This window comes from Takifugu flavidus, chromosome 7 (genome assembly GCF_003711565.1).
Source record: "Takifugu flavidus isolate HTHZ2018 chromosome 7, ASM371156v2, whole genome shotgun sequence".
Lineage (NCBI taxonomy): Eukaryota > Metazoa > Chordata > Actinopteri > Tetraodontiformes > Tetraodontidae > Takifugu > Takifugu flavidus.
Window position 1 is genome coordinate 11,407,006 of NC_079526.1, and position 27,116 is coordinate 11,434,121.

The window sequence follows — 27,116 nt, forward strand, 5'->3', positions numbered from 1 at the left end:
TTCTCCACATTATCACAAAAGTCAATAAAAGGAAAGGGGCGTGGCTTCCAGACACTCCCTGTTTGTATTCCCCCACCGCTGGTGCCATCACCCTGCCAAAAGAAGCCATTATTCTTAGGCAGACATTATTGTTTCATTAAAAAAAAGCCGAGTTCTGGTGTCCTACATGATATAAGCTCGGCCGTCAATGCCCAGCCGGTGTTGTTATTGATTCAGACATTTTTCAGGATGCTACTGATAATGGCTTGACAAATGGACTGCTCTCTCCCTCCCCCGACAGCCAGTACATCTCCATATGTTTCTCTGTCGCCAACTTCTATTAGATTCTATTATGTGATAGGATATCACCCCCCCCGGTTGAGTGCAACCGGTAAGTGCCGGGAAGAACAGAGATGCAGGCTGGGTCTGATATGAAAGTTCTATGTTCTGGCTTCTCCATGTTGAACCTGGTGGGATTATTGTGAAGGTTCAGAAGGCAATTTAGTGTCTCCAGGTATCACTGACACCACTCTGACCTCCGGCACCATGGCTGGTTCCCCAAGCGATGGAGTGGAAGAACGTCCTTCTCGCCGTGTTTGCCCTGCAGGAAGCAGCTTGGATTTCAGTCAAAGTGGGGGGAGGGAGCGTTTATTTGCTAGCTTGCTACAGAACACACACAAAAAGACCCCACATCAACCACCCCAAACCAACAAATGACTGTAAGCTTGGAATCTATTGGGAATCCATGTCCAGGTGAGGAGTCTCAGCTACATTCCATCCAGCTCTTCCAAGGCTGCGGCCAAAGTTCACGTCTCCTAAACGGAAGTCCTCAGCGGTCCTCATGGGGAGAATATGAATTATCTGACCTTTTGATGGTCATCCTGCTTCTTTATCTGTACATATACTTTACATACATTTACACACATCAACAAAAGTGCCATCTTTGGTGCGCTGACACTGAACCGGATAACCCGGATAACACTAACCCTCATTTAGATAATTATGAAACAGGTTAGTAACGGTGATGACATTAAAATCCCTTCAGAATATTACAAGACTTACGTGTGTGCTTGCGGGTCTCCTGACCTTTCAGTAGCTGCCCCCCCCCCCCCCCCAGTGGCTCTGAGCTATGACAGGTTCTGAGAGGAGAATGCAAATGGACGCCGCCGTTTGTGCCCCTCGGCACTATTTAGCTGAGTGTGATCAGAGTTCAGCTCACATCCAGCTTGTCTCTCTCCCCGAGAGCGAGAACAGAAATAGTCTTTGTCACCGGTGACCCAGCAGGTCACCTTTCACATACTGTGGCCCGCCCGCCCGGGTGAAACGTGGCAGTGTGTCACAGGTTATCTTTTACGTTATTATTCACCAACAGCATAGCTACGATGCCCAAACGTACTCTGGGACGCAGAACTGTCGGAACTGGGATGAAGAAATGATGAATGACGTCCCAACGGGAAGCTCTCTTGCTCCTCTTCCCTTTTTTCCCTCATAGCATCAATAAGGCTTCAGCGTTGTCATTTTCACCGGTGTAATCTGAGCAGAGCCACCCTGTGCTCAATACACGCGGCGCCGTGCCAGCCCGGCGAGGAGCGATACACTAGAGCAGAAAAATTATCTGAGGGTGAGGAAAGCAGCAACAGATAAGAGGATTACGCCACTATTATCTGCCCCAGGGGCTCTTACCCCAGAGTAGGAAACGTGGTTAAAAAGGGCAGAACCTATTTTTTTTTCTCCTGGCTCACAGAGGTCAAAGGTCACTCTGACACAATAACCTTCACTAAAGTGCAAAGGCATGTTCTGCTCACACCATATGGACGGACCTTGCAGCTGCTTTGGGATTCAAGGACGGAAACACCATCTCCTTTCGGGTCGGTCCTGGCCCGCTTGATTGGAGATCTCCTGTTCCTCCATTATGACTCGAAGGCAAACAACAAATGCAATCCCTCGCGAAAGCAACCTTTCTAATACAAACGCAGGGGCTCACTGTCCAACAGTCAATATTTTCTGAAGGATGGCCTCCCTTGAGAAGCAGCGAGCAATCTGAGGGGGCCCGCAATGAAAGAGCCCGTAATTGCATTCGACCGTAGCCCTCACAAAGATGTCGTACATCAAATGCCAACAGATAAAAAGGCAACCGCTAAGAGTTAATCAGGAGAGTAGCTTTCATGGCCACGCTGCAATTTTTCTCAGTATTGCATGAAAAAAAAAATGCGGGAGCTCATAAAAATGCACAAATATGAATTCCTGCTTTGACAGTTTAAGCCTAAATACACAGACACATTAGTGTTTCATGTACTAGTGAATGTTATCTATTATACTTAGTGGCTGCACATCACGCTCTGATTTTATCTTGTTTACCAACACCGCCTGACCTTGAGACGGAGATGAATGCATGTTTGTGTGCACGTGTGTGCGTGTGCTTTTCAGTCCGCTCGGGTTTTTCTGTGTGTCAGGAGCTGCGTGCACCCCCAGTCTCATTTAGCTGATTCAGGTGGGTTCCAGAGCCGGACCAATTTGCATCATGAGTCAGAGAAGCCTGAACCAGAGGCTGCTTGAGTGTTTTCATCACTTTCTGCCAGGACACGGTTCTGCGGCTGTCATGATTCTTATGAAATGACAGGCTGGAAAAGCGGGAACCTTAATCAAGGTGATGGCCGGACCCCAGGTCTGACCTCATACCAAATTTTAATCAGGTTAATGTGCACAACCGATGCAAAGTAAAAACTGATCAATAGCCCCTTTTCCACAGCAGGAACCTTTATCATTTAGGCCCATTTCCAGTGAAATACCCCCCCCCCCCCCACACACACACACACCAAAGCAAATAACTGCTAGCTGCACCAATTCCTGATCATAAAGGTTTCCGGCAATATTGGTGGGCCTAATGGAGGAAAAAGGGAAAACATGCCCCCCACCACTGGACTTCCACCCCTTTACATGCTAAGATGCTGATAGAAATATGGATGCCTCCAAGCTTGCAGCTGTCAGTCACATACTCATACTTAAATTACCCATAAAACACTTCCCTACCTAATTTTCACGACTGCGAACGCAACAAAGTACTGAGTATTTGGGGTCGTCGAAGTCATCCCCTTAAAGGCTTTTACAAATTGAAAGAGTATAAGGGGAGCTCTTATGAACAGGGTCATTTGGATGAAAAGGCACTCTTCAAGTCCATCCTTAAGCCATTCACAACAGTGGCCATGAATGGCTTCCTATTAGGATTTGAAGTTACTTCTCTTCCTTGCATAATTTAGTATTTGCTATGCTATCCACATTCTAATCCATGTTTCAGTTGTCTTTGGAGCTGTCCATTTACACTGGCGCTGGACACGCTCCATTATGTCCAAGGCTGAAACGTCCCGTGGGAAGAATTCTTCATCGCTACCTGGAAACCCAGCCGGTCCTTCTTTGACTGTCAGGGCATGTTGACCCAGGCTGTCAACAGCAATTCTCTCATTCTGCGCTGACATAAACCTCTGTCAGCGTCCCGTTTCCTGCACAATGAAGGCATAGAACACTACTCCTGTAAATATTGAGCCTTTTTATGCATTTCCAACAAATCTAATTCTAAATGAAGAGATTAACACAGCTTGTAATATATGAGTGATTCCTAAGTGGCTGAAGAAAGTGGCCCATGAGGTGTGGATCATTATTCATATTCCACAGGCAGGGGAACAATAATATTGTACTTTACTTATGCTAATAGAAACGGCAGCATTTTAACAATACACTCTTATATTTTCCCGCAGCATCTTCCTAATTATTTTCAATGAGACCGTTTCCTTTAATCATGTCAGGTACACACCAACAGGTTTGCCAGTGTTGCGTACGAAGAAGCGTTTTAAGTTCTTTACATATCAAAATGGCACTTTAAGAGTTCAGCGAGGGGGTGCCTGCTGCTGCACTGACATTAGTGTATCAAATGTTCCCTCAAATACACAAGGCACACCTGGGAACTATTTACTTCAGGTGACCTTGTTTAGACAGTGTTTTTGTCCAATAAAACCAGATAAATGGAACTCTGCCCAGTCCTGGTTTGGTCAGAATGATGTGCAAGTGCAAGCTTATTTCAGAAATCTCACCAATCAGCATGTGCAAGCTGCGCTGGGTCGGCCGGTCGAAACAAAACTGATTTGCAAGAGCATCCTGACGCCCAAGTCGTCAAGACCAGGCGCTCGCTGTCACCTAACGTGTCCAGCTACTGGTGCTGTGGGGAGAAGCATCTCTGTTTCAGAGCAAATATCAGCTGAATTTGAAAAATAAACTGTTATTGTACGTCACAGGTGGCCCAAGCACATTAAGATGCTGGACGTCATTATCTTTGAGCCCTGACTCTTCACAGGGGGCCCATCCCCCAGGAATACTAGAGAGTTTTCTATTGCTTTAGTCATGTGAAGCCTGAGGTGTCACCCGAGCACATGCTGAATTTAACATGTATGTAAAAAGAAAGTTCAAATGACAAAAATAGTGCAGTGCTTTAACAGAGCTCGGCCTACACACTCTGATCCCCTCTGTTAAAGTCACACTATTCAAACACGCTGCACTGTGTCCTTGGGAGATGGAAGTTTGGAGCTGTTCATCAGACATCTGCTAAGTGCCTCATCATGAAAGTGCCGAGTTTTACTCCCTCGCGCCGCCTTGCCAGGGAGAACTGGCAGGCGCCAAGAAGCCTTCCACTCCATCACCAAGGTGAGGTGAATGACAACAGTGAGCTGAGACACAAGAGATAGTCCTAGAGGGAATAAAAGGAGGAAAGGTAGGCTCCAGTCACGTCCGCCTCTTCTTCTCCGTCTATCTTTACCCTTATTATTCCTTGCGGCTCCTTAGACTCCTCGCTTCATCCCTCAGGTCTGTCTCTCCTCACGTTGTGTCGGTAGAAATGTGCAGCCCAGACACGCCTCCATCTTCTGAGACAGTCCAGGCTCCTGTATGAGTTGAGGAGCAGATTCCTGACCCAGGAAACTCAAAATTCCTGCTTCTACGCTGTGTTAATGGGGCTGCGAGGACTGTTCATCATCTGCTCGTCACTGCTCGGCTACATTTCCTGACTAGTCAAGAGTTTCTGCCTGCTCTTCACAGGCTTGTGCACACTGAAGCGGAAACAAAGAGTTGATTCTCTCCAAACTCCAGAATTCCCCACAGAACAGAACCGTGAACAATACAAAACGCTGTCAACAGTTTCCTGTTTGTTGCACAAAAAGGGAGGGGGGCATCGGAATTTGGACATTTTCCAGTGCTGAAGCTCCCGACGAAACAGGTAAATATTAAACTACAGATAAAAAGATGAGCTGTGGCCCTCAAACATGAAGAAAATGGGACCTGAAGATTCCAAACATGCCATCAAAGTCTCTGTCTGGAAGAATTTTACCGAAATGTCAACGATTCCTCTGCATGAAAATCTTCAACAGCGGGGTTTATTCAGAGGCTATATCATAAGCAGGGATGAAGCAGGCTGTAATCACATCTGAGGATCGGCTGTTCAACCTACCACACCTGCAGTCAGGATGAAAGTATCCTTAGGCAACAGACTAAACTCCCAAATGCAGCCCAAGGCAAAGCTCTGGGTGTGTGAATGTTTGTCTAAATGTTCTATCTGGAACCGTAACAGGTCTGAGCCTCTCAAAGTGTGATGCCTTCAAAGACGTCAGATTAGAGGTACAATTAGTTTTGCCAGCGTAGCCCGACCATCTACGGCTGTTTGCGCTACAGAGAGGTAGACATTGATTTATGCCATTTCAAACCATATCAGGATAATGCAGGATTAAATAGTTGTGGGAGCTAAAGACCAGTTTTTTAAAGGTGAATTCTAGCGTCAGAAATGGCCACGGTGCCCTGCGTAACAATACAGACTCTGCACGGCAGGTCACAGGCTAGCAGGAACGGCAAATGTCGGCATGAGTGTGGAGTTTATTGACATAGATTGCACCCAGAAAATGCAATTACTGCCCTTGGGGACTGTCAGGGTGCAGTCTTCCACCACAGCTCTAAGACAAAGAGACCGTGCAGCTGCCATCTGTGGAATAAATACACAAGGAGCCACACCGAGTGTCCAGATATGTATGAGCTGAAGGGTAAAGGATTCCCCCTGGGGTCTCCGGCCTGTCAATGGGCTACAGCCTTTCTGTTGGAATCCAGGCTGAGAGACAAGCCATCCATCAGGCCTCAATTCACACTACATGAGCCGGGAGGGAGGGGGGGGGCAGGATGATTAATGTGCCTCTTGTGTGGTCAGTCTCTTTTACCACAACACACACACACAAACACACACACCTAAAATGCACTTTAAATGGAAGCTAACGTGCTCCTCTTTACCCTGAACCGAGCAGGATAGTGATGCAGGATATGAATCTACCCATTATTTTGATGCTTAGCTCCTCTGCTTGAGCCCTTCCACTCACTCCTGCAAAGCAGGAGCTCATCCAATTCTTCCTTTAAGGTCTTTTTCCTGCTCTAATTCACGCAATTGAACACCAACAATGGGATCGTTCTCGTTTGAGAAGGAACGCGGCCTGTTTGGCCATTAATAGCTCCACGCTCAAACTCATTTTTGTTTGGCCACAATAATGCTGTGGAGTTTATAAGCTGCACATTAAAGCAACCACAGATCAATTGGGCTGCGAGCAGTCTGGAGGTTATTGTTGATGTGCTGGTGGGCTGCTAAGATGAAGCTGAGGCGGTTTGGAGGCCTCACTGGAAACGCTCTCACTCACTATTGACGAGTGGGAGCGATCTGTGGAAAAGTCTCCCAATTGTAGGTGGAAACAGAGACCACAAAACAGATCCTCAACGTTGTTGGGAACAGAAACTCGCCTGCAGATAGACCCAAAACAAGACAGTACAACATAATGGAATATCTGGTCACCATGGTGAAGGAATAAAAAAACAACTTAGTGTCGGTTTGAATGAACAAGAAAATAACAACAAACATTAACATAACAATGCATAAAACCCTGTCATTGCCTCTCTTCAGTCCTCTAAACCTACATTTCTTACACATTATCAAATGTGCATTTTTCCTTGTGGCTATTTTTTCCCGATCCGTCACAGATGGTTCTTCCAGGCTTGTACGCTCAGTGTTTTGAAACTGCATTAAGTCTGACAGATCAGATAAAGAAATGGAGAAGTGGTTCCCAAGGAGTGGAACGGTTTTTAGGACCGTTCTGTGTGTTACCCTGCCACACTCTGGGTGGGGCTCCGGCGGCTCCACACCATCACTCAGGCTGATGTATGGGTCCAGAGGGTACAAATGAAACCTGTCACAACAAGGGTAATGATGTCAGAGTCACTATAGCTCACTGTTGGAGGAGCTGAGAACGAGAGCGCTGCGGTAGGAGGATGAGTGGAAGTACGGGAACGATAAGGGAGGAGGAAAACAGGAAGATGAGCGCGGCTAAACAGAAAAATGAGGACGGGCAGGAAGAGGAGAAAGTTTAAACAGAAAGGAAACACAAACAGCCAGAAGCTGTGGGCAGGAAACAGGAAGTAGAAAATAGACCGAAATATTTGACTTTATTCCATTCGTCTATACGGGTCTGAAGACCAGGTCGGAGGTTTAATCCCAGTAGTGCAACCTGACACAACCCCTGGGCCACACACACACACACACACACACACACACACACACACACACACACACACACACACACACAGGAGTCAGTCCAGAGATTCAGTGACCAAAAGACCTATTTCACCTGAATCAAATGATACTAGAACAGAATAGAATAGATGATTGGTGTGAAATCTGACATGTCATCATTCATCCTTTCGGCTCTCTCGTTGCTCTCTTAACCTTTCTACTTTTATTCTTCCTCTGTCCTCATCCTCCATTATCACTGACATCATCTGTCTCATCCCTATTCCTAGCACCCCCCCCCCCCCCCACACACACACACACAAAGATGATGCCTGCCTTCTCCTCTTTGGCAATCTCTCCATCTCAAGATGTAGCCACTAATGGATTGAAAGCCATTTAAAGATTAATGCCGGTCCTGGTATTCTGAAGGGCAGTCAGCCCTTCCTGCCGTGCATGCCCACACACACGTTTGTCCAGTAGGAGATGTGCACATGTCATCCCGGCAAAGATGCCCTCTTTGTTACCAGCCATTAGAGGAGGATTAACTGGCCGGCCAGTGCGAGCACATATCACAGCGTGCCACTTATCAATGAGCAGATATCCATTAAAGGGAGAAATTTCATCATTAAAGGCATCACACTGGCTCCTAAGTATGAATTCTCTCTGCAGTGCCTTTGAAATATGCCTCAATTAATCCCCACCATAACCAATGATTTAATTGTCTATTAAGCTGTAAAAGTGCGCTCTGTTTTGTATTCATGCGTTCCTATTCAGCAGCATCTCACTGATCCTTATTTTAAACCGCCATGAATTACGTTTATTTGTTCCAAGTACTTTCAGCTTGGATTTTTTTATTTTATTTTTATCAATAGAAGGTTGAATCAGAGAGAGCGAGATAGAGAGAGAGAGGGGTGTGTGTGTGTGTGTGTGGGGGGGGGGGGGGTGTGATTGATTTCCCACTCCGACACAACAACCACAGAACACACTCACTTACTGGGCACCTGAAATGTTTATTTATGCTTTATTCCCCCGGCTTGTTTATTTGTGTTGATGTTGTCTATATTACTCTTAGATTAAATGAAGCGCTGCGCATATTTTAACTGGGGTGGTCAAAATGAAGATAATGAAAATTGTCTTATTTGCATGAATCATTTGAGCGAATGCTGCACTCCACTCACTGGTGGGGGCTGCTGCTTCAGCGGTAACTGGACCACAACTGGATTAGGATGGACTAACGTTTGAGCCCTCTCCATCATGTTTAAAACCTGACAACCCAAGACGGAACGGCCGGCATTTAGTAGCACTTCCTGTTTAAAATTGTCGGGGATTCCTCTGCAGGTGCAGCGATGGCGGGCGGGGGCCAAACTAAGGGCCGAACAAGCGCTTGGCGAGCTCAAGATGCAAGATTCTGGAGAGGAAATCTGTTTTATAGTTAAACCCTGAACCATCTAAATGATTCCTGTGACTCATCGCAGTAAAGAGTTTAATCCTACGACAGGCCTTATATTTGCAACATGCTTTTTATAAACTCTACTTGTGTTTTCTCCGTATCTAATGTCAGGACTTCATCAACACTCCAGTACTCTAATGAGTAAATTCGACTTTAAAAGTGAATCTAAGATGGAAAGAAGAAGCAGATCTGAAGCTTCGATATGCAGTTAAACCTGAGTGCCAACACAAGCTGGCAGCTCGAGTTCTGGATGTAAGTCTCATAACTGGCAAATCACATCTCATTTATAGGACAGCCAAACATCCTTAAGCGAGACAGTGAAGCCCGGACTGCTCATTCACATTCAGATCCCTGCGAATAATAGCAGATGACACTCCGGAGCAAGGCCACCACGAGAACAACAGCTGTGGGACTCTTTGACCTTCGGCGTTCACCATCAGGCGGTCCTTGATCAGGCAAAACTTTTGAAACATTCCACTCGCCGGGATTTTAAGGCACAACCTCGGACGTAGCTTAAAACAAGTAGCTTAAAACAAGGAAAAAAGCAACAATAGTGACACCAAAACCAGACATGAAAGCAGCCTTTGATTGCCCCGCACGGGTGCCAGCTCTTAGACTTGATTATTAACGGTGCGCCGCAGTCACGGTTCCTGAAATGATCACGCAGATGTGTCAACAGCTGGTGACCTTTAGCGCTGCTCTTTCAAGCAACTCATCATTCTGGCTCTCATACGGCCGGAGGACGGCGTGCAAATGTGGAAGCTGTTGATACGAAGCAGCGGCAAAAACATGCGCTCTCACATCAAACGTAAAAATCAAACATTCCAGAAAAGCCCACATAAAGGGACAGATATCCCAGTGTCTGAGGAAACACGCGCACGTGGACGCACATTCACGTCTTTCTGCCAAATTGTGCATTTTATTTAATTGAGCATCTGTCCCTGCGGATATCTGTGCACGTCCACGCTGCACAGGAAGCCACTTTGAACATCTGTGGTGGGTGTTCCTGTGAAGCCGGCGAACGCGGCCGCCTGAGCCCTGCTAAATATTTAATAGGCCTGTCTGATGGTCGTAATCGCCTTTAAGAACAAAAGATTCCAAACAAAGGCTGCACAGCTCCGAGTGGCGGGACAGGCCGGACGAGACACAGAGGAAGAAGAAGAAGAAGAAGATGTGCGTTGCAGAGTTTTCCTCCAAGAAAGCCGCGCAGTGACATCAGAAATAGACTTTTACATTCTGCAGCATTTGGAGAAAAGCAAGAAGCGGCGAAACGAGCTTCTCTTCACAAATTTAGTCAAAGCGTAGCGACAGAAAAAGGAGGAAAGGAGCTTTTTAAATAGCGATGTCTTTGCTGCGCTGAGCTCAGTGGTCAAACTGGGTTCCATTGTGTCGTGGGAGCCACCCGGGACTCCCTGAAAGAGTCCTTTTAACATTTAATCATCCGTGTTTGGAAATGCCTTTTAACATTTAATCATCCATGTTTACTGGGAGATCCCAGTCAGCTAGCTCAACATCTCGTTACGTGACGGCGGTTTAGCCCACCGTCGGGGCCGCAGCTGCTGGCTACGTCTAAAAGACTTTCCAACGTCTTGAGGACAGCTTCTTCTAAGCCAGGCATTGTTTTAGTGCAAAGTGCGATATAACAGTAGCTTCCTTGGTTCTGCAGGGCCCTGTCTGATCTGAGTCCAGTGTCTCTCGCTACCAGCACAAGTCTTGTCCACAACTGGGGCTTGAACCAAGAACCCTCTTCTTCTCAGGCAGCAGTGAAATATAAGATGGAGGGACTGGGCTCAGGAGCTCGTTGGTCGTAAGTATTGTTAGCTCTCAGCTCCAGCTCTCGCTTCTATTTACACATTTTTTGGATTTTCTGTTGCAGAACATGTGAAAAGAGTGCATATTCTTTATTATTTATTAAAAATCTACCAGTCTTGTGATTTGCTGCTTTGCTTTGGTTTGGTCGAGCGCCTCATGTCATAATAACATGGAAAACTTCTGTGGTTGGAGAGAGAGAAAGCGTGTGTGAGGAGAGGGGAAGACGACAGGGAGATGTAAATAAGGAGGAAAGAGGAAGAGAGGAACAACACAGGCAATCAGTGGGGAATAAGCTGGTGTGGAGCTGAAGGGGGGGGGGGGGGCAGAGGGAGCGGGAGCAGCCAGGAAAGACGGGAGAATCAAAGACAGAGAGGAGGAATGATGGACAGGAACATTGACATAAGGCAGGAGCAGTCATCCAGATAGGCAGCTTTTGATGTCAATTAACACTGCACTTTAGACAAGTACATGAGGGGATGGGGGGGTGTGGGGGGGGGGGAGAGATGTAGGGTGACCCAGGGTGACATCCTGACTCACGCCGTCCTGTCCTCGTCCATCTTACCGCCTGACGGTTTTAGACCGCACTGACGCCTCGGAATGAATCCACTGACCTGACCCCCCCCCCCCCCCTTCCCCCGTAAACATGCGAAGAATACGCGTCTTCCATCTCTGCAAAGATGAATCAAACTGATGAACTGGACAGCCTTGAAAAATCGACAATCCTATTTGGAGTTTGTCAAAGGTCGAAGGGATTTATTTGGCAGGAAGTGATGGAAGAGAAGAGTTTTCATGTTTGTCTTTCTGTATAAGAAGTGGACGCGACAAGGGTTTGGTGGACTTGTGATTTGGGTGGATGGGGGAGGCCAGAGTGGGAGGGACATGGGGTCAGAGAAAAGAAAAGTGGCCACAGGCAGAATGTTGGGAAAGGCAGGAAGTTACACGGTGACTAACAGGCTGCCACGTGACAGCGCACCTTCCCAGGATAAAAACCACCAACTAGCTGAGAGGAAAACTGCCCCAGATGCCGTTAGCCCAGCCCCATAAACTACCGGGTCGCATTCCTCATCCCTCCTCAGCAGTGAGGATAAATTGCCTTTAAGTAGGGCGTCAGACCAGCAGAAAGGTAGAAATCTCCAATGACAGACTGGACCTTATCCGTCTCCACCACCAGGACAGCCACCATAAAGACCCGTGTCCTCTCGGTGAACGGTGGGCGGGCCTTTCCATCACCAGCAGACGGGGATCGGCGCGCGAGAGAAGCTCGGCTTCCTCCATAAAATCCAAAATCGATCCAAGTGACACAAAGTAAACAACCAAAGTCTATTGCCAGGATATCTATATGCTGGCAGGGTGACACGCAGGTAGAGACGGAGTGAATGATGAAAAGAAAAGGCAGGAAGGAGGCCAGACAACAGCACTTCTCAGACTGCTAACTAGAGCTAGCACAAGAACGAGCAGATACGTAGAAGAATACTGAGGTCTTGAAGTGATTAGTTAACAACCGTGATAGATGTTGATGTTAAAAGCACATTAGACTGAGGATCCATCTGCTCTTTCCCCTCATCAGTCCCAGCAGGTGGATTAAGTGCTACTGGTGCTACTTTCTGTGGTTCGGCAGGTTTTCCAACAGTTTTATCCTTGCGCTGCTGCTGCGGCTAGCGCTCAAGACCCATCCGCCATTTGCTGAACTCGCCAGCCGAGGTCTGCAAGCATCTGCGAAAGGCCGCCAGACGTAAAGGACCGTGGCGGTGAGTTGGGCCAGAAATTGTGAAGTTTGGATATGATGTTTGCTGACAGCCCATGGATGAATGTTGCTGCTTCACTGACACAGAAGACATGAAAATGACAGTATGAGTAAGGATTTCCACCCTGAACTAAGCCCCTCCCTCACTAATCCTCCTTTGTAACCACGCTTAACACCCTGTTAGCGTTGAGTCTGGCCAGAGCCCTGCTAATAAAAGCTGCTATTGAGCTAGGCCCTGGAGAAAGCATAGGTTGAGCAATCAAGAAAAGGCAAAACAATTACTCCAACCTAATAATCAACGATTCTGGACACAAATAAATCTCTGGTGTCTCCTTCAAGGAACGGAACGTGGGAGAGGGGCCTTACTAATGATACAGAATCCTACTGCTATGTTATCATTAGCTAATAGCTACGCAGCTGCACTGTTTAGTCTGTCTGGTTAGAATGCCTGACACGGTCAGTGTAGCCATTCCAACGTGCTGCTCCCTTTTTCTTGCATCCTTGAAGCACTAATGGTAACAAGAGTTCAATTCCTCGGAGAACCGACGTCTCCTCTCGTTTTTATTCAACGTGACGAATTAATTCTGGTGCCTCTCAGCCTCTGAATATTTGTACATTATGGCTACAAGAAGACATATTTGCATGAGCAGGCCCATTAAAGCGACTGCTTTTGTTTAAAACGGTGTCAGAACAGCACAGCTCATTTAAAAAAACATTGATATAATTTTATGATGCAGTAAAGTCTCTAGAAAAAAAAGGCCACAAGGGTGTGCAATGCATCATCCACCACGGGCTAAGTGGAATCAATATAATGCACACCGGAAATGTTCTGCTCCACTTTTTTCTTTGTTCTTGTTTCAAATGTATACAAAGCGTAGGAAGCCTAAAAGGATGCTGGGAATTACACTAATAGGAGGAGAGCCTGGCGGCGAACACCGGGGGAGTCAGGTAAGACAAATCTACCTGGATTTACAGGAGCCATATATGAGCTGCTAATAGCAGCCTATAGACCAGGCAGAGAGGAGAGTTCAGCTCCAAGTGCATGCTGCAAAAATCACAATATCCAAGTCGGAGAGCTCGCAGAAGAAACGCGGCCGTTTCATCCCGGTCCTTTTAATCTGCCAGTGCTGGAGGATCCTTGCAGACTTTTCTGCATCGAGATGAAAACAAGTCATTTTCCACTGCGGTATTGAAGATAAATACAGTAGAAATAATGATAGACTGTACTGCTGCTGAGGCTGACAGGCTGGATTCCACTTAGCACAATAGCAGCCATAACTCTGCCATGATCAATAGTGCTTCATGACTTGTTTGGAAGCGATCCCATCCCCCACCCATTTATATCCATCTGTTCCGGCTGCATTTCCACTCATTTCCTCCTTCCTGTCTCACCTGTTTTCTGCCGCTGCCACACCTTCATTGCCTCACTTTCCTTATTGACTGGCTTCCCCTGGATTTCTAAATCTTTTAAACCTGCAGGAGTTCTGCTTGGCTCTCATTATTTTCGATTTTCCACACCCAGGACTGCTCCAGTACATCCCTGCCTTTTGCGTCCCTAATCAGTCCATCTCCCATGTCCTTATTTCCTTGCTGCTTGCACTCGCAATCAATACAATTTCACAACTTCATCATCATCAAAGACCCTTTTTTTGCTTGTCTGCTCTAATAAGTAGCTGAGTCTAAAAAGTAGCCGGTTAGGACGGAGCGGAGATTTGCCAGGTTGATCGTGGGTCTGTCCTTTGTCCTGTCCTGTCTGCTGCTGGCCTGTCCCTCTGTTTCTTGTCTTCCACCTCTTGCGTGTCCCTCGCTCTCTGCGGTTCACAGGTTTCCTGGAGCACACTGTTGCATCCCAGCGGAAGCCCGCGCAGCGTCCTGCCATAAATAATTGAAGAGGACCCACGTGGTCGGGCGCGCTCGCTCTAAATGGATTATTCTGAGAGGGATCAATGCTGCCTGTGAGGGTTTATCAGGACCAGCACATGGAGGCCTCCTCTGTATGTCTCAGTTTTGTCTTGCGTGTAATCACCACAGATGAGGCAGCGTCCCGAGTGTGACGTAGACAAGACGAGACATGGTGGAGGGGTCAGTGGGGGGGGGGGGGGGGGGGGGGGGGTTGTGTGGATCCAGACATACCCGCCGGAGTTGTCTGAGGAGGGGAAAATGCTACCGTGACCTTCAAGAGCTCCGACCCTTGAGAGGGGGCGTCGGCTGTAGTCACATGTCTGCTTGAGAGGACGCGTCTCGGCCACTATGAGACGTCCTCCCCGCCTGCGTCCCTAAAAACACGCGAGGACTGAGACAGCATCCTTAAAACGCGTCTGATTTCCTTCTACCTTGAGTTTTGCTCGGCCGGTGCGCTTTCTCTGATTCCCGACGCTCCTGCGCATTCGTCACCGTCTGGAATACACCTGAATACATAATGTGCTGTTCTATTCCCAGCTTTTCTGGAATCGCTCTTCACCGCCGCTGTTATCCAGCAGCAGAGAGCCTCCGCGCAAACAGCCCGCCGCTTTGACCTGAGCGATTTATTCAAAAAGGAAAATATTTGTACGTGGATTTGGGGACCGTATGTTTCCCCACCAGATTTCCTCTCCGATGTGAAGAACACAGAGCTCCAGCCGCATTAAAGAACCAACAATTCGCCCTCTTCGCCGATTAGCAGCAACGAAATGCTAGCCGCGCTACCAGATACGAGCGCTCTGATGTGTCGGTCTCTCGCCAGCGTTACGCCATCTGCTCCCCGGAACTGAAAGGAAAGTTTAGCGGCAAATTAGCATCGCTGGAAGGGTTGAGGTGAGCGCTCGAAAGTCCCATTTTACTGCTTAGAATTTTGGATTCTAAGAGGAAGAGCGCGATGCAGTGGGGGTGGGGTGTGTGCGTGGGGGTGGGTGGGGGGGGCACCCTGCTGTTTATCAGGAGGTGACAACTAACAAGCACTACCCTGGTAATTAGCCTGCCGCAGAGCACATGAGCGAGGTTCTCCATAAAGTGCAGGATTATGATTAAAGATTTTCTTTTTCTGTGTGTTTACTTCCTGCTGCTTTACATATTTCGGCCCTGCTTTCCCAACCATCCGTGGCTGCTCCCGTTTTAGCTGCGTTAATGACACAGTCACACACTTAAGCTCGGTGGCCTCTAATGAGACTGCGGAGTTTGACTTATGGCCCGTCTTATAAATATAATAAGTGTGTGTGTGTATGTGTGATTGTACATGTGTGCACATTACAAATGCACATACTAATAACTGTGCTGCTGCACTCTGTCTTTAAAACACACACACACACACACACACACACACACACACACACACACACACACACACACACACACACACACACACACACACACACACACACACCCGTCACATGCTTGAATGCGGTGACAGGTAGCATGACTGAAAGAAGAAGCAGAACTCAACTGTTGCTATATCTGCAGCAGCTCTGGCCACACCCTGACGCCCAAACCAGACTGAAGAGGAACGGGTTTTTCCCGCTTCTCTTTTGGAAGCCGCCCAAGTGTGCAGTCGTGCAAGGTCGCCGGGCCAGGAGGAACAGAGCCGCTGATTCCTACATGATTCCCTGGTTCCATCCTAACGATGGGGGGGGGGGGCACCGCTCTGAGGTGAGTTAATGTCGTCACGTTGTAAATAGCAACGCTGTCATCATCACCTGTGCCCCCACCGTTAATCTGCAGCAGCAACATGAGCATGACATCATCTGCTTCTTCACGCTGGCGGGGAGACGAGAGGCCGAACCCTCTACAATAGTAGTAAAAATGTGCATGAAGTGAAACACCAAGAAGGCAAATGACCCCCCCCCCCCCCCCCCCCCACACACACACACACACTAGCATAAATCTGCTTACAATAACGAAATGACTGTGGAATTAGGTGTGTGTGTGTGTGCGTGCGTGCGTGCGCGCGCGCGTGTGTGTGTGCGTGTGTGTGCGCCCTCTTTCAAATCCCTCTGCTGTTGTCAGGGGAGTGATTGGGATGTTCCATAGCCATAAAGACACAGCAAAATGTATACACTGAGAATTTTCAGGGGAGATTAGTTTAAACGGATTAGATTAGCCAGATTAGATTAGATGGATCAGATTAGGTAGATTGGACACCAGCTCAGATCTACTCTCTCTTGGTCGGAACCCTGCGCGTAATGCGGCCACAGCGATCGCAATTGGGGCGGAACAGGGTGGGAAACGGACGAGGCTGCTCCTGCGGGATGTGGTCCAACAGCGAAGTCCGAAGTCAGAAGAATCGGATCGGGAAATGAACGGAATGTCAGTTCTGGAAATGCAGATACTTTCAGGGAGTCATCGAAAATAACAGACGCCAACAGGTTTGTTCAAAGTGAATCTTCTGGCGTTTAGTCTGGTGTTTCATATCTCTGCAGGATAGCTGCAGTCACTTCCGATCAATTTGAACGGACAAATAAGAATTCTGTGGATTTGGTGATTATTTCCCTTCGTATCAGTTGAACACAGAAGCCCAGAAGAAAGCTCTGCTTTCCGGGCCGAGAGCAGTTTTTTTTAGTGGCGGATTAGTTGGATCAGTCAGCGAGGACATCAACGGGGAGCAAGACACAGACTCCCCCTCGATGTGGAAGGAAGAAGAAGAACCAAAATCTTTTCCAACACGTCACCGAAGCGATGCGCAAATCCGGTTTGCAGGGACGCAAACCGGGCCGGTACTCGTTAAAGGTCCGAGAAACGAGTGGGTGAGAGAGAGAGAGAGAGAGAGAGAGAGAGAGGAGAGAGAGAGAGAGAGAGAGAGAGATGGAGGGGGGATAAGAAACGTGGGTAAAATGGAATTTCCGACTGACGCCTGCACAGGAACTGGATGTAACTGTTGGGTTCTAATAGACCCCTGTGAAGATGCACTTTATGCCCCCCCAACACACACACACACGCACACACACACACACACACACACACACACACACACACACACACACAGTCTGCTTCACATCGGGATTCAGCGCCCACAAGTGCACCGCAGACCCTCCACCCTCTCCCCCGCCGGTGCACCACCCAGCTTTCGTGTTTTGGTGATACTAAAATTGTCATGAAGCCGGGGTGGGGGGGGGGGGGGGGGGGTCTGAAAGCGTCCACAGTGATGGAGATCTGTGGCGCCCGTCAACAGCGGCAGCCTCGCGGGCTCCCCCGCTGAGTGTCGGACAAACGGGGATCTTATCTACCGCAAATCTCCGCGGCGGCCGCCCGAAAGCTCCCGTGCAGCGCGGCGAGAATCACGCACGACCCCTGCGCAACACCAACAGCCCCCCCTTAATTCTGTGAGCGCGTTCAGACGATGGCAGAGGCGAGCGGCGGTGAAAATACCAGGCGGATGAAAGTGCTGGAAGTGGACGGAGTGATGGGACAAGGAGAGATGGAGAAGTGCGCCTACCTTTGGGCTCAGTCTCGGAGTTCCTCTGTCTCTGCTCAGTTTATAAACCCTCACATCTTCATCATTAAAGCCGGCAATAATCCTCGGGATTGTGGTAAACGCGTGCGTCCCTGTAGGTCGGTCCAGTGAAGATTGCTCCACGGGCTCCTCCACCGAGTTCTTAATTATTTTTTTGTCTGGTACGTGTACGTGTTGGACAGGTTTTTTTTTTTTGGTGTGTGTGTGTGGGGAGGGGGGGGTTGTTTAAATCCTCTCAGGAGCGCAGGTTGGTCCGGACGCGTCTGGATACGGCAGGAGGAGTCGCTTCCTCAGCAGCAGCCGCCGTGCGCATTTGGAGATACCAGAGCTGTGTCCGCGCAGGGAAGATGAGGGAATGATGTCATGCGTCCGGCCCTCCCTCTCCAGCCACCCCGTCGACACGGCTCCTTCCATCTCACCTCTACATGGCTAAAAATGTCTTCAAAATCCGGCGGAGAAAAAGAATCCAATAAAGATAAATTTAGTAACAGTTTCCAGAGGTCACTCAATCCGAATCGGACTCTTCGTGCATGTTGCAGCGCGTCATCACGCCGATTTCCCGTTTATTGAAGTGGCTGAAGATGTGCCGCTTGTTTCCGGGGGCATCTTCTCCACAGAACCTCGGTCGTTGCTGGTGGCTGCGTGCGTTCCCGCACGCCTCGCTGGAGGTATCGGCCGCTGCCTGCCCGCATTTGCGAGGAGGTGGTGGGATTCTGGCGTGAAGCTGCTCTCCGAGACTCTTAAGGATCCGGAACAAAGTGCTTAAATGGCGACACCACGAAGCGTTAGCACAAGTTTTGGGCAACACAGAGATCAACTTTTGAGAGTTTCCTGGAATTTTGGGAACGCATCATCAACATCTCCCTCTTTTTGTCACAGTCAATTACTCGGTGTCGTTTATTTTAACATTAGATAAATATAACCCAATTTAAAACACAATCCAATTACCTATGATGATTCATTAATTGAAGGAAAAAAGCTATCAATCCTTTTTCTGCCCCAATGGGGACAAAGTAATTACCCCGCCAGTCACTAAATCAAACAATTAGCTTTCCTTAATTGATAATCAGGTTCAATTTCCCAAGCCACGCCCAGGAAAGTCCCCTGACAGGCCGTTACTGATCATGTCATGAGGACGCACCTGGTGATGATGGTCAGGAGCAAAAACACATTCAGGGGACCTTCCTGGAGACGTGGAGGTCTGGGGAGCAAACTTGGTACATTAGAAGATGAAGAATGTTTAGTAGACTCGGGTTCCTGGTTCGTCCAAGAGAGAAATGCTGCCAGCACGATCGAGACCAACCCGAAGACCCCCCAGACCCACACAGCGGGGAGAAGGTGGACACATGTTGCCTGATAAAGGACACATATTTGACTCAATTTCAGTATTTAACATATCAATATGAAGTCTAACTGACAATTACTGCCACATTATGGAATCAGCGCGATAACATATGTCATGTGTGTCCATCAAATCTGCTGACCTTCTGTACAACAGTAGACACCAGCTGCAGGCTACTTTTCTACCTCCTGACATTTCTGCTGGAAAAAAGAAAGCTGCAGGGTTGTTTAATCAATCAACTTCAGCTGCAGCTTTTACTTAATCACATCTTTAAAGTCGCGCGGCTGCTCTCCTCCGTCATCTCTACCGGCGCGTGGACGCTCGCAGGGACAGGCTGAAATGGATCTTGCTGCAGGCGCCGGGCCCTTCCGAAAGAGTCCGGAATTCCAGAGGCCTTATCCTGGAGCCCGGGAGCGCGTGGGACCGGTGGACGGGAGAAGGGCGCAGCAGCAGAGGCGGAGTCAGTGTGTATTTATGTGCACACCTGCAGCGTTTATCGCCGTTTCCAGAATACATTCGACTGCTTTCACCTGAAGGTTGTACAGGAGGAGCAGGCTGCATCACATGACCCTCTGATGTCCACTTTCATGATGAATCGCACCATATATCAATGCCTACATGAGAGAGGGGCGCGCGACCCTTCACGTAGCTCCAATTTTCATCTTTCTGTCAGCATTTACGCATCAACGAAAGCATAAAAAGGGCTCCAAGCGGCTGATTGTGCACATCCCAGAGGCGATCTGGTTCCCTGAGAATGAAACAAAAAGGTGAAAAAAAGAGACAAATGTGTGTTTGTGTGTTTCAAGCTCTGCAGGCTTCGATTGGTGGCCGCGTGGAAACCCGAGTGCACCTGCGTGGGACGTGTGCACGTGTCCAGCACTTAAGGAAGTGTGACCAAATGTGACCTGGAAGATGGACAGATGAAAAGATTCTATTGTGATTCGGCTTTTTTCTTTTTGTCTTTGGATTAATCGTCACGTTGGCATTTCCAAAGGTGAAACTGTGCAAAATTGGCATTAGCCTGCGTTCAAAAGCCGCCACTAAAGCAGTTAGCCTTAAAGGTCCTAATTCACCTTTAACACGAGTCTGCGCGCTTGGCCACTTCACCTTTGACCTCACTTCCTGTCTGCAACTCAGCATTATTATAACGTGCATCACTTCATATCCTAGTTTTGCTTTTACGCCGTTATTCCGGTCCTGTCGTGGTGTTCACGTGCGTGTTTCCATGAAGACCCAGCGACCCAACAGTGGGGAACACGCTGTCATGGTGAAGAGACACGTTTTCAGTGAAGTGGCGTCCCACAGGTACCACCTGTTCTGACAGGCTCATTTGGGCTCATTCTCACGTTAGATGATAAAAGCGCCACTTTGACACCACGGGAGGAACCCGGTTGGGCCTCACACCGGTCGCGTATCGGCTCAACCTGCCGTGCCATCAAAGCGTTATTTTTTGGGATTATTTGTCAATATGCTCAAAACTGTGGTTCTCGTTCAGCTCCCCCATCTTCACGGCTTCATCTCCACGCAGCTGTGTTGTCTTTCCCCCTTCTCCTCCCGCCTGACATCTCCTCCAAACCTGCGCGGGGAAACAACTCTTAATTAGGGAAGAACCGGCGGGCGGAACGTTTGGGCCGAGCCTCCGCCATCAGGAGCCGCTGGGGTGAGCAAGAAAAGCTGGAGGAGGCCGTTGATCGATCGCTGATGCGTTACCTGGCTTCATGACAGGCTGGAGGAGCTTAGGCTGAGATGAAGACAAAGATAATGCACCACAGCCACGGCTCCTCTCAGAGGCGCCATCACCTGTTTCACCACCCCCCCCATCCCCGCTGAATCCGCACTAGCATAAATATTAGCACTGACCCGTGGTTAAACGTCTGGCATTTAAAGGACATGTGTAGGAAATGAGAGTGGATAGAAGAATTGAATCGATATGTGGATTCCACCTGGATTTGTCACCGTGGAACGTTCCGAGCGTGGAACGTTCCGAGCGTTCCGACTGTCGTCAGAGGCATCATCAAGCCGCTTTGATCTGATCTCCATTTCATGAAGATTTTATGAAAAGTAGATGAAATTTATTCCACACGAATCATTAAAACCGCGGTGAAAACTTGTTTTTTTCTTTTAATATATAATGAAATAATGAGCGGGTGAGTGACAGTTCTCATAATGAGACTGAACACTATGTTAAGAATATTCAATTCCAAACCCGCCGTTTCTGTGCTGCTGCGCGCGGCTTTGATGCAAAGCAGACGGTGTAAACAAGGGTGTTTTGGGAGAGAATACACCATCAAAAGTCCACCACAAATATGAGTGGGCTGCCTTTGACTCCTCCAATCTTCCCTGCCCATATTGGGTTCATATTTACCGCCATGACATTGTATTTATTTGGGGCTTTGATTACCTCGGCAGGGAGATGTTGTCTCCTCAGCATCACACAGTCAGACTCTGCGTATCACTGCAGCCTCGCTTAAAACATTAAAACTGTTACATTTCTGATGATCGTTTGTGGCTGATGTCCTTTTAACTAACAGAATTTGCAGGTTTGATAGTAAATGTTTGTGTCAACCATATCTGTCGTTCTATATGTGCTGCATAAGCATATATGTTAAAAATGCATTAATACTTACTGAATAATTACTCATGAAGTGGTATTTCACTATTAATTCACAAATATTTTCTGCTTTTGTGTAAAAAGAGGGAATGCTTGAGGCTGCAGTTCATAATCTGACCAGATGGGGGCCAAAACCGATGAGGTAAATGGCAAGATTTTCAAATGTAAGACTAAATCCCTTAAATAAAAAGATGTTTTTAAGGGCAGTGACATAACTAAAAGTGCATAACAGGGTACATCCAAGCACTCACTCCATCTGTGGAGTTGGGTTAAACCTAATAGCAAGATGAATGTCACCATGGTGATAAAAAGTATGTACCATTGGCATGGGAGTGCAAAAACCATGCGACTGTGTGCCTACAGGAGCGCAGATGCTGCCAGCATTGTGGGGATTTGATTTGCTGTGACTGTTAGCAGGAAGAGAAAGGCTCCAAGTCCGAGCTCACACCAGAAGCAACACCTCAGCAACATGTCGGCCCTGGGAGCCACCAAACCGTTGCGACTTTCACTCCTTTATTTCCAGCTTAGCGGTAACCGCTAGTATTGAGAAACAGGCAAGGAGAGGGCGGTGAAGTCTGCCACGGTGGCACGTCCTGACCCGGACTGTTCCTGTTTAAAAGTTCAGCAGAGGCAAGCATGAACCCCCCCCCTGCTTATGAATCCAGACGCTTTCAGGCAGCTGCAGTTGAACATCTCATCATATTTCCTTTTTGCACTGGAAAACTGGAAAAACGCTCGTGAAAACACTGCCGAACAAGCGCAGGCAACGGCTGAATCTGTGCCATCACGTGTGCAACACAAGGCATTAGAAAATATTGCAAAATGCACCAGTGTGGTTGCAAACTAGCAATATCGTCCCCAAAAGATGAAATAGGAAGTGACGCCGTGCAGACAGCGACGAGGTGCAGCTGTACAGGAAAAGTTGTGTGTAACAGAGCGCCGTAATGGCTGTGTGATAGTGTTGGTGGTTTACAGGAACCACTGAGAGACACTTGGCTCATTAGGCTGAAATATTGCTGGGATGAGTGGGCGTGTGAGCCCATGAGCAGAAGACGCGCCGAGGCTTTGATGGCAGGTACAGCGAGCTCATTCTGCTCTTCCTTCCCTCTCATCTTCCCCTCTTTTCACTTCTTTCGCGTTGTGTCTTTTGATAAAGTCGCTACAAGGCTGCAAGATTGTTCTGGGAGGTTTTCAGCGTTTCCGCACCCATTTTTTTCCCCTCCCGCAGGATCGGCTCCTCATTTACTTCTCCTCGCTCTTCCTCAGTGGTTGCCGTCTCTCCCTCGCCGAGCGCTGCGTCGATATGTATAGCAACAGCTTGACAAGACTCACAGGTGGGCGAAGGTGTTAACATCCCTCACGAAGACGAGGAAAAGGGAGGATGATACATGTAAATGTGGGCTCCTTGTTTTTGGTGAGTGTGAAGATTCAGCCTCAGCTCAGCAGCGTGGACGAGGCTGCCCCCAAAGACCCCGGCTTGCTCTAAACTTCGATCCCGATTTCCCACCTTGGGATCGACCCCTGACCTGAATTTAATTTCACCCCCCAAAATTGAGATTTGCCGAGGAAAGGTGCCCATAAAGGTGCCTCTGGGCCTGATGCAGGGTTCTGCCTGGGCTCGTCAGCAGGGACGATTAACAAAACGAGTAACGAGCCTTTGTAGTCAGCTAAAGTTTGTGATATGAAGTGTCTCATTGGAATGATACATCGTGTTCAGTCAAATGGCAACGTCTGGGTTCACTTATTGAGGAAAAAACACTTTTTTTAAAGGGGAACATGCATTTACGACGCTGTAAAAAAGACATCGAATGCTTCTGTCCAGTTTACATTCTCCAGTTAACCCCCAGCAGATCTGACATCCAGGGTCTCTGAAAAATGTATCCAGCTGCCCAAAAAGCAGGCAGCACACAGAGCAGCAGCCGGGGCGTCAGCGGGGTGAAGAGCAGCTCGTCAGTGCATTAACTCCCAGCCGCTGCCTGTGAACCAGCAGCCCTCTCGCTCCAGCGGCCTGATAAGATCTGACTTAACCTTGGTGAGGTGCATCACCTCCAACAATAACACCGTCATGTCACAATTACAGAATGTCAGCGTCGGGGGAGGGGGGGGGGGGTGTTGGTGGGGGCAGCAAACCAGCTAAGGCCAATGAGATAGAGGCCAGTGTGAGGATTTGGGCTGGCACCTACCCTGAAACAGAAGCCATTTCTGCTCAGGTCGGGTTTGCATTCACAGTTTGGAGCTGCTGCGACGTCGTTAGGATAGAGCTTCAAAATACGCAACCCTATTGGGGAAGGGGGGGGGGGGGGGGGGTATGAAATGATTACAGTGGTGCTGAATCTGTCCTTTAAACCAGCTGGTAGCCAGGGAAATGCCTCTGCTGCAGCCAGTTTTGAGCTACGATGTTAGAGGAAAAAAAACAGTCCAGACGGACGAGCAAAGAGTAAAATAACGAGGTCTTTTAAAAAGAGAGGAAAATAAAAAAGGAGAAGAAGCATTTGAGAGAAGATGGAAAACTTAAAGATCCTCAAGGTCTGAATGGAGAGGAGAGGAGAGGAGAGGAGAGAGGAGAGGAGAGAGAGAGGAGAGGAGAGGAGAGGAGAGGAGAGGAGAGGAGAGGAGAGGAGAGAGAGAGGAGAGGAGAGGAGAGGAGAGGAGAGGAGGGGAGAGGAGGAGGGGAGGGGAGGGGAGGGGAGGGGAGGGGAGGGGAGGGGAGGGGAGGAGGAGATAAGAGGAGAGGAGAGGAGAGGAGAGGAGAGGAGAGGAGAGGAGAGGAGAGGAGAGAGGAGGAGGCACAAATGTACTGGTGTTATTATTATTTTTATTATATTTTCTGATGTGTCTTTGACTCCTCAGAGTGTAACAGATGGTTCCCTGTTAGAAGCCTTTTTGTTGGGGTCGACGGCGTTCCGCTTGAATTTGCTGCTTTTCCTTCTTGCCTTGCTCAAGGGTACCCCAGTGATCTGTGTCCTGGCACCTCTCCCTGCTACCACAACACTTTCCAAATTCAGTCTGCATCCGGGCCTTGAACCAATAACCCTCTGCCCCACGGGCCGAGCCAGCTTTAAAACAGCGTCAACATGGTCTCTCGGGTGCTTCTGTTGTTATTCCATCGAACAGTTTCATCCAATTTTCTATTTTGGGGTGTGAACAATAACAAAGTCAGAGACGGCCCTTTGTTCAAGGCTGTAATAACAGATGGAAATCTGAGACTTTGAAAATTAAACAGATCCCCTGTAGCAGGTATGCTAATTAAAAGTTAGTGGAGAAAATGTGATGGTTAGATAAAGGCAGCAATCGTCAGGTGCGATGTGTAATAATTCACCGTCGGAGGGCGGACGAAGGTCCTCCCAGTGGTGCTCGGGGCCTCAAACATCTGTGATGGGACCTGATAACCCAACCCAAAAAAGAGCTGAAGTGGAATAGTTCAAAGCTGAGGGTTTGATTCTCAGCCTGACATAAATACGGTTCCCCAGCAGCTGCTTCCTCCTCTGACAGGTCGGATGTGAATAAAGGAAACGCAGAGGTGGCGAGTGAAAGTGGCGCCACAACCTGCGTTTCGCCGTCCTCAGGGGTGTTGCTGCTTTCCTCCGTTGTCCACAGCTCACCGTTGCTCATCCATTCTTCCTTCAGTTTGTGTTTTTTAGGTTTTTTTTTTAACACAAATTAAACTCCTGCGTCCCCTTTAGGGAGACGGCCGGTGAAGAAGAGGTGCCTTCAGAGGCTTATTATCAACAGCGTCTGCAATGGTGATACGGGGGTATTTAACTTGAGCTCCTGCCGCTGCCTCTATTTGTCTTCATCTGTCTCACTCGGCCTGTGCTTCCCCGCGTTTGTGTCTGTGTCAACAATCGTTAATCATCTGTAGCCGCTGCGACAAATGCTCTGGGACACTTTGAGTTAGGTTAGAATATTGACCAGAGCACACGCGTGACCACGCGGAGGGATACGTCTGGACATCTGGACGCCTGCACGCAGCAGTCGGTGTTTCCAAATGTCATTTTCCCGCTCATATTAGCACCCAACTAGCATAAAATTAGCCGTGAATTCTTTTAATGATGCTATTTGAAATGAAACAGAGAGGAACGGGTCGTGCTTATTTGAATGGAATCAAGAAAGCCACATAAATAATGCAAATGACCCAAGGACGTCACACGCCGAAGAAGGGTTGCCGTTGCTAAGCGACAGAGGCCCGGTTTGTAATATCACACAGGAAGATGAAAACACAGTTGTGGTTGCAAGAAAACAGCTTTATTGTGACAAACAACTTTAATGTAAGCACTGAGACACAGCCACGTCTGATGTAGTCCTGCAGTCGGAGCGGCGAACCCGAGCGGCGCCCAAACCCGCGGATTTAACCCACCCATCGTTCAGGCCTAAGGTGTTGGGCCCTGTGTCAGGCTCAGGTGTTTACTCGCTCTCTTCTGCTTTGATGCATTGACAGGCAACATGGCTATTTTCCTATTCCGTGCAGCCAGTGTGGTCCGTCAAAGGCGCCTCCCGGCTCATTTCAGTCGTGGGGTCGACTTCTTTGATGCGGCTTCGGTCGGGTCACCTGACCTTACACATGAGTGTGTTGACACTGCGCTCTTTGTAATAGCCGCGGAGCTCCGTCCGGCTCGTTCTTATGCGTGATCACGTCTCTGGAAATCTCCGACGGAAACGTCCCGATCGAGGACGGCGGCTGAAGCTGGAAGCGGAGGGAATTATTGGTGTTTTGAGGCAGAAAGCTGGAATTTAAAAGTGACTCACGCCGCTCCGCCGCAGAATCGGAGGCTCAGCTGTCGTCCGCTCTATCCGCCATTAAATGACCCGTTTATTGCTACACGTGTTGCCCACGTGTCAACTCTGACTGCCCGACTGTGGTGAGGCTCCCTGAACTCGGGGCCAAACCCCCCTGACATCAGATCCGAGGGCTGACGTGACCTCGATGCCGCGGCGCCGACCCGTCTTGTTACACAGCTGCAGCCTCGGTGCCCGCTGAAAGTGGCGGAGCCTGTTGCTGAATCCAGATCGCGAGCGTTTAATTGGCAGCCGGTCGCGTGGAGCCGTTAGGGTTAGGTGAGATTGAGAAGCGTGTGGGGGGGTGTTGATCAAAAGCAGAAGGTCACCGGGGTCACCTCAGCGTTAAACAATCATACAAAAGAGAAGTAGTGCATTTTGGGTAATGGTGCTTCCAGAACCCT

The 27,116-nt window shown here is 48.5% G+C and overlaps 1 protein-coding gene across 1 annotated transcript in view; it reads right to left on the reverse strand.

Moving 5' to 3' along the window:
• Positions 1-18,450, reverse strand: part of ptprsa (protein tyrosine phosphatase receptor type Sa) — a 151,383-nt gene extending 132,933 nt beyond the window's left edge. The window contains 1 exon segment of the mRNA XM_057039508.1: positions 17,966-18,450. The gene's annotated coding sequence lies outside the window, so the exon portion shown is untranslated.
• Positions 18,451-27,116: the final 8,666 nt, after the last annotated feature.